Below are 8,531 nucleotides of genomic sequence, written 5' to 3'. Positions count from 1 at the left end.
CCGAGGGCGGCCTCTTCCTCCTCCTCCTCCTCCTCTTTCCCCCTCGCCAAGTGTCCCGGGCAGGGCCGGGCCGGGCTCCGCCGCTGGCTCAGCCCCCGGCGCCGCGCACCCGCCGCCCCCCCCGCCGCCGCCGGCAGCCGGAGCATCCTTGGCCGCGGCCCCGGGGAAGCGGCGGCGGAATCCGGGGCGAAGCGGCGGGAACGGGCGGGTTTTGAACGGTCCCGCCTGGCAAATGGGGCTGGGGGCGGGGGGCGGCGGCAGGGAGGGTGACACAGCCCCCCCCCCCCCCCCCCCCCCCCCCCCTCCCCGCTTCCGTCAGCGTCCCAGGCCCGATCCTGCCCCGGCAGGTCTGGGGGGGGCAGGTGCTGCCGGAGGCGCTGGCGAATGCAGCCCCGGTGGGTCCCCGTGGCCCTCCCATGGCCCGGCAGCTGGCACCCCAGGGTCCCCACACGCAGCACCCCATGACCAGGCAGTCGTTACCCCGAGGCCTCACACATGGCACCCCAGGTTGTCACCACCCCAAAGTCCCTGCACAGCACCCTGGGCTGGCACAGCCACCCCCCCAGGGTCCCCACACCCAGCACCCTGCTCCTGGGGTAGGCACCATCCCAGGGTCCCCGCACACAGCATCCCCGGCTGCTGCACCCTGAGCTCCCTCCACATGGCACCCCATGCCTGGGCAGCTGTCACCCCAACGTCCCCCTACTTGGCACCACAGGCTGCCATAACCCTGAGGTCCCCACACACAGCACCCCATGCCCAGGCCATTGTCACCCTGAGGTCCCCACACACAGCACCCCATGCCCAGGCCATTGTCACCCTGAGGTCCCCACACACAGCATGCACCCCAGGCCATCATCACCCCAAAGCCCCTGCACACAGCACCCTGGGCAGGGGCAGCCCCGTCACCCTGAGGATCCCAGGGTGCTGCAGGGTGGCAGGGACACTACTGCCAAACCTCCTGCTCCCACACCGGGGCAAAAATGAGCCATGGAAGAGGAGCGGAGAGGGGCCAGGAGTGAAACCCTCTGTCCCTGTCCCCATTTCCAGTTGCTCCTTGCTTCCCCCCAAGCCCTGATGACATTTTTTGCCTTATTTCTCACTTTGTCATTGATTAATGGCAGCTGGGCTCACACACCAGGGCAGCTCCCCACTGTGCCATGTCCCTGCAGTATCCATGTCCCCGTGGCCTCTGCCACGGTCCCCGGACAAGGATGCTGCCCAGCACCTGGGACCTCTCTCCCAAATCCCACTGTTCACCTTGCCTGGCTTGTCTCCTGGCAGACCCCAGGCTGTTGGGAGATGGGGGTCACAGTGTCCCCCATGTCTGAGTGGCATCTCTGTGGCTGGGCACGGTGGCTTGGGCAGGTCACCAAAGCTCTGCTCCTGCCGGAGGCTGCCTTTGGAGGTGCTGTGGCAGGAGGGCAGGGGGCAGGGGCAAGAGGGAAAACGTTCCCAGAGCCATTACAGGGTGGGAAAGGGGAAGGGGGAGGGCCGGCACCTCTCAGGTGCTCATCGAACACCAAGGATGCTCGATGGGGAAACTGAGGCACAGCTGGACAGGCCTGAGATGTGCTTCTTGTGCTGGGACTGTCACAAGAAGCCCTATATAACAGGGTTCCTGCTGTTAAATTATTGCTGTTAAATTCCTGCTGTTCCTTCATTAAAACCCCCTCAGCATCCCGAGCCACCCCGGCCACGTGCTCAGCCTCAGCACTTGCCTTACTCAGCTCAACACCGCCGGGAATTTGGGGGCAGGCGGCAGCTCCAACCTGCCCCTGCCCTACATCTCCCACCTCCCACGGGAGCATCAGCCAGGATCCCACACCGAGGCTCCCCAAAACCCACCACCCTTCCGTGGCCGCCTCTCGGCAGTGCTGCCTGTGCAGCCTCCGGATGATTTTAACCAGCTGGGGTCCCCTTTAAGCTATTTTTTAGCTGGGAGAATTTTCCTTCTCCGGCAGCGGAAAACCACCACGGCCACACTCCCGAGCTGGGGAATTTCAGTGCTGATCGAATCCCTGATGCTGCAGCGTGTTGGCTCCCAGGGCAGGATCCTTCCTCCCAGGATGTCACAGCTCGGGGGTGGCTTTTTCCAGCTTTGATAAAACTTCATCCCGCACCAGGGCTGGGGATGGTGCTGTGGCACATGGACCTGCTCCCCAGGGGAGTCCCCAGTGTCTAATACTGTGGTTGAGCTCACAGCACAGCACTGAGGGGGAGGATGCTGATAATAAGAAGTTACTTTTTGGGGAGAAAGAAACCCCAAAAGACAAAGCAGCCTAATTGAAAATCTCCTCCTTTTCTCTTAGAGGATCAATTTGCTCCTCAATGTTAACGAAGTTGCCCTCCCAATTAATTCTCGCTTTGCCCACCGGAGGTCTCAGGGTGGAAACTCATTAATTTCTCACCACCCAAACCCTGGCAGGAATAATACTGCAAATTTCTGGGCTTTCACCCCCAAAATCCCCGCAGGAATTCTCTGTGCTCCGCAGCAACAGGGACCTGTCGGAGCATCCTTCCCTGCAGATGGAGGAGGCAGCCGGTCCATCCTGGCGCCTGCTGCTCCATCCCTGGGGACAGAGGGCGTGAGCATGTGGTGGTACACAGGGGGAAAATGAGAATTAAACAACAGCTTAACTGCACTTGAAGTCGTGATTGGTTTTTTGTTCATTAGGGATCACTGGTGGAGAGCTCTCAGTGCTCAGCTGGAGATCCCCATCCTGCTCAGCTGCACCACTCTCTTCCTCACAGGATGAAGGCTGGGACCTTCCCCCAGGACAACCTGTGCCATCACCCACCGCTCTGCCCCACAGCCCCTTTGTTTCAATTTCCTCACTTATTTTGGGGTGAGAAGCTCTGAACTGGTTTCCTTAGACCTCAGACCTGAGATGATGTGGTGGAGGCAGTGGCACCCCGAAACCCCAGGGATTTCAGTTTAAAATCCCAGCCACAGCCAGGTGATTTATGTGTTTCCCACACTGCTGGGACATTGCAAATGTTCCTTTCCATAATTTCTCCACTACTTTATTAGTGATTCCTCTTCACAATTCTCCCTTTATTTTATTAGGGACTCAGGCCAGCCTTGCCAGCAGGTCAATGCCAGCTTTCCCAACCAAGCCTTCACCCCTCCTGCAATGGCAGCACCTTCCCGACACTCCTGGGTGGTACCCTAATTAGCTGATCCCACTAATGAGGTGGGAGAAGCGTGATTCAGGCCTGGCATTTTCCATCTTACTTGTTGCTTTACAAGGATCTTGCCCTCAAGAGCACTTGCTCCCAGGTTCACATCCCAACATCAATGTCTTTATTTCTCTCAGGAAGATTGGGGGGGGGGGGGGGGGGAATTAAAAGGAATAAAGTCATGCTGGCATGGAGATGGTGCTGATTTATCTTTAATTTAATCTTCTCCTCCTCATTTATTACTGTGCCTGCTCACGCAGCCTCCCCTGGCAGGGCTGAGCTGCCCTGCTCACTCCCTGCTGTCCCTCTGCCCAGCAGAGGCTCCATGCTGGAGCCTCTCCCTGCCCGAGCGTATCCTGCCTGCTCCATCCACCCAGGTGTTTGCAAGTCTGGTCTCGACCCACATCCCTGACTAAAATTCCCCATGGTCCTTGCGGAGGAGAGATGGGAAGGGGATGGGAAGGGGATGGATGAGGATGAAGATTGGGATGGGGATGGGAGGAGATGGGGATGAGGATGGGTATTGGGATGAGGATGAGGAATGGGATGTGAATGGGATGGAGATGAGGATGGGATAGGGATGGGGACAAGGATCCCTCACAGGGATGGGAAGGCTCACGGGAACATGGAAAGCTGGCAGATATGGGGATGGGATGGTGCAAAACTGGGCTGGGTGCCCTCCAATCCCCCAGGGCAACCCCGCAGATAACCCACCCCAGGGCAACGTGAGGATGCTGGGGTGGGGACAGCACCACATCGTCCTCCGAGATACAACATCACTCAGACTGAGCACAGGGAGGGGACACGAGCAGGCCAGGGTGGCTGTTGTGTCATTTTAAAGTCACTCGCTGGCACCGAGCCCTCAGAGGCACTGGAGGCATCAATCTCCCAGGGCCGTTGCTGTCAGCTGGGTATTTAGTGAAATGTTTCTTAAATGAACGCTTGATGGAAGAAGAGGGATGGCTGCAACGTATCGAGCCGCAAGGTTATCCCTGCCGCCGCACTGGCTGCCAGCTCCCAGCGCCTGCTGTTACCCCTGGGGGGGGGGGGGGGGGGGGGGGCTGGGATAACCCCCCAGGGGGGCTTCGGGAGCTGCTGCCCGGCGCAGTTGTGGCTGTTCCCGTGCTGGGATGCATTTCAGAGCAAATCACGCCCATGATGGGGGAAACACCAGGCAAAGCTCCAGGCAGCTGGTGCAGTTGGGGAGGGAAGGGAGAATGGGAAAGGCTTTGAGAGCTCCATTTAATTTGGGTTCTCAAGGGGGAAAATAGCCGCTCCGTGGGAGGAGGCAAGATTTCTTAGGAGAAATTTTTCTTTATGAAAACTGGGAAAAACTGAAATGAGCCTGTTCTTAGCATCCCTCCAAGTGGATGCAGCCCAGGATGCCGAGGGCAGTGGCAACTCCACTTGCTCCCACCAGGAGACAGAGCAGGGAAACCACTCCCAGAGATCTCAGCCAAGGATCTTCTTAAACTCATTAACAGCATAAAAAAAGACCCGCGGGAAGCACAGCCTGCCCAGGAAGGAGTGCGGTAACACAGGGCGGGATCCGCTTTTCAACAGGGGTGCACAAGAGGGGAGCAAAGGCGGTGGCTCTGGCAGAGCCATGCTTGGCCCCACAGGCACCACACAAGGGTGAAGCCATCCCTGGCCCCACCTGGCTGAAGTTCAGCCTATGCCCTCAGTGAAAGCAGCAGGAAGAGGAATAAATTCAACCAAACCCACATCGCAGCACCTGTGCCTCTGTGGTGCGGAGGGGCACTGGTACCAGGTGGGTCACTGGGCACTTTTTTTTCGCCACAGCCAACACTGAAGTCAGAATCCAGAACAAAACCACCGGCTGAGCATTAAGATTGTTTGGAAATGGCTTCCATGCCTCCCTTGCAGCATCCCTACATCTTTTCCTCTCTGTACACATCACCCCAACAATCCTCCCTGCAATGAGTTTTGCCTCCCAGACATGGCTGTGCCGGGCCAGGCTCTGCACCCATCCTGCTGTTGGTGGCCTGGTGACGCTGCCAGGAGACACTGGCAATCATCTGTGCCATGCCAGCACAGCAATGTCAGGCAGCGACATCAGCTCCATCTTTCCAGGATGCTGTGACTTGTTGCACTGGGATGTCCCAGTGCCATGATGCCAGGATGTGGTGGTACCCAGTGCCAGGATGTCCTGCGCCAAACCACAGCATCCTGCATCCCCTGTGCAGTCCTGTACCCCCCCCCCCCCCCAAGGTCAGACACCCTATCACATGATCCTGCACCCCATCACATGGTCTTGTACCCTACTACGTGGTCCTGTACCCCGTCTCACAGTCCTGCACCCCACCACAGAGCCCTGCACCCCACCATGTGGTCCTGCACCTCACCACGTGGTCCTGTACCCCACCATCGTCCCACCACATGGTCCCACACCCCACCGCGTGATCCTGTGCTCCCTCACACCTCGCCCAACATCCCCCCGCTCGGTCTGAGCAGCCTCTGGCAATTCATCCTCCGCTTGCACAGAAACCGTGGTGGCTGGAGCAGCTCCACGTGCTTTTTATTTTATAGCATCCATATATCATCCCCTCCCCGGTGCTCTGCTTCAGTGGCTGAGTGTGCATCTCTGGTACCAGCCAGAGGTTTTGGCTTCTGAGCTCTGGCTTCCCCGCCGGCAATCCTCCCTCTTCACCCGTTAAGCCCTAATTAAGCCGACAAGACACACATTCGGCTTTTAATTACAGTTTTGCAGTGGCTGCCCCAGGGGAGGTGCTGGGGCAGGGGTGATGCACCGAGCTCGTGGGGTCCCTGCTGGGCCTGGGCTCAGGTGCCATCCCCTGGCGAGGCTGCCTCTCCCCTCCCTTCTCCCTCGTAATTTCATTTTCCTCCCCCTTTTTCTCCCTGGAAGACAAAGGCCGGGAAGAGGAAAAGGTAGAGGGACACAGATGTGCCAGCCATCAGCCTGCACTGGCAGTGATGGATGAGGATGGATGAGGATGGCGGGGATGGCGTGGGGCTGGCAGCCACCAGCCAAGGAAGGACGAAGGTCCCCATGTCCCTGAGGAGATGCTGTGCCCAAGAAGCAGGACCCCAGCCAGCTTTGACCCCAGGGAGCAGCACTTTACATTGTCATCCTGCAACCTGGACCCAAACCATGTGGGAGCTGAGCACCCATGGGTGCCCCGAGCTCCCCAGGATGACTGAGAGCAGGGGTGGGGTGTCCCATGGTCTGCTCCCCTAGTTCCCACCCTGTGCTGGGTCCTGTTGCTGGTGGGCAGAGGGTGACCCCACAGAGCCACCTGCAGCCCTGGGGTGCCTTGGTCCCCCCAGCTCCAGCCTGCACGCGCGGTGGTCTGCGGCCAGGTGCCCACTGTGCAGTGCCATGCCGTGCCGTGCCACGCTGTGCCATGCCATGCCAGCCTGCATCCATTAAGCGGTGAGTCAGAGCTGGCCCAGCGCTGACTAATGCCTGCGTGCCGGCTCTGAGCGCCCGGCCTGTGTGCCAGGGCACCTGCTGCACCCCAACATCACTGGGGTGCACGAGTGCACTCCTCTGCTTCACTCCCTGTGCAAATACCACCTCCCTGGGCATGCACGCCCTGCGTGCAGATGCCCTTCCCTTGGGCATACACCCTCTTGATGCAAAAGCAGCCCTCGTGCAAACACCCTTCCCTTGCACAAGCACACTTCCCCCATGGAAATGCCCTTCCCTTGTGCACACGCTCCCTTAATGCAAAACCATCCTGTGTGCAAATGCGATTCCCTTATGTAGATGCACATCCCATGTGTAAATGCCCTTCCCATGCGCACACACACTTAATGCAAAAGCCTCCCCCGTGCAATTGCTCTTCCCTTGTGCACACATACCCATAGTGCAAAAGTATCCCTCGTGTAAATGCAATTTCCTTATGCAAACACACTGGCCCCGTGGAAACAGCCTTCCCTTGTGCACACCCCTCCCTTAATGCAAAAGCATCCTGTGTGCAAATGCAACTCCCTTGTGCAAACGCCCTTCCTTCGTGCACACACGCTCCCTGTACGAGCTCACGCATGCAGAGGCACCCCAGGCCCCTGCAGCCGGCCCCAGCCCTGCCCAGGGGTTTGCCAGCATCCCCCTTTCTCCCCCATTGCCTGCCCCCCCGCCCCAAGGCACCCAGTGCCACGGCAGCACCCCGGGGGACAGGGAGGCAGCAGCCCGTGTAGGAGCCAGGCAGCCACACCAGCGCCATCCCTGCCTCACTTTCCCCATCCATCCCCCCCTGCCCCCCCAAAGGCCTTTTCCTGATGGGTTTTGCCAGCCAAAGCCCTGCATGTTTTGGGTGGGCACCAAACCAGCCCCCCAAGCTCCCCCAGGCTGCTGGTCCCTGCCTGGACACCCACGGGCATCCTCATCCCCTCCACCCCAGTGGCAGTGGTGACCCCCCATCCACGGGCCCTGTCCTGCCTGCAGCCCCAGCTTCTCAGCGTGTCAGCCTTTTTTTGAGAATCTTTAATTGTCTGTAAGTGAAATGATGTGAGTGGAGGAGCCTTTGGGGACAGGGACACTCACGTGAGCAACAGATCAGCCTTTTCCGGGCATGGACGCGAGCCCATCCCCAGGCCAGCGCCAAAGCCGCCCCCACTGTGCAGGCGCACAGAGAACTGCTGCTAAAACGCCTGTTGCTGCCTCGGGTAGCAAAATTCCCAGATTTACATCCCAAGGAATCCGTGGCAGGAAGAAGGCATCGGGAGAGGTACATGGGAAACTGTTTGATGGGATTTTTTTCCTTGGGCAAAGTCATCTCAAGCTGACCCACACCCGCTCTGCTGCTGCCTCGGCTCTGATGAATTTAATTTTGCTAAAAAGGGAAAAAAACCCAGAATGAGATTTCCTTTGAAAGTGGAGGAATGGCCCATGCTGCGCTGCAGGAGGGCAGACGGGGAGCTGGCTCAAGGCTGCACGCCTGTGATGCTGCCAGTGTGTGAGGCTGCAAGTGTGTGGTGCTGCAAGCGTGAGGCTGTGAGCGTGTAAGCCTGTGAGTGTGCAAGGCTGCAAGTGTGCAATACTGTAGGCACACGAGGCTGCAGGTGTGCAATGCTGTGGGTGCACGGTGCTGTGAGTGTGCACAGGTGCGAGCGTGCAATGTGAGTGAGTGGGGCTGCAGGCTTGCAGTGCTGTGAGTGTGCAAGCTGCCAGTGTGCAATGCTGCAGGTGCGTGGGGCTGTGAGTGCGCAGTGCTGCAAGAGCACGGTCTGGTGAGCGTGCAAGGCTCCTGCTGTGCTCAGCCCCTGTGAGCGGGTCGGGGGCCAGAGGAGACCCCCATGCTGGACCTGCACCAGCTGCACCCAGTGCATCCCCCTGCACTGCTGCCCCCGGCCCTGCAGCCTGG

Source organism: Falco naumanni, chromosome 1, assembly GCF_017639655.2.
Source record: "Falco naumanni isolate bFalNau1 chromosome 1, bFalNau1.pat, whole genome shotgun sequence".
NCBI lineage: Eukaryota > Metazoa > Chordata > Aves > Falconiformes > Falconidae > Falco > Falco naumanni.
This window is presented reverse-complemented; position numbering follows the sequence as displayed.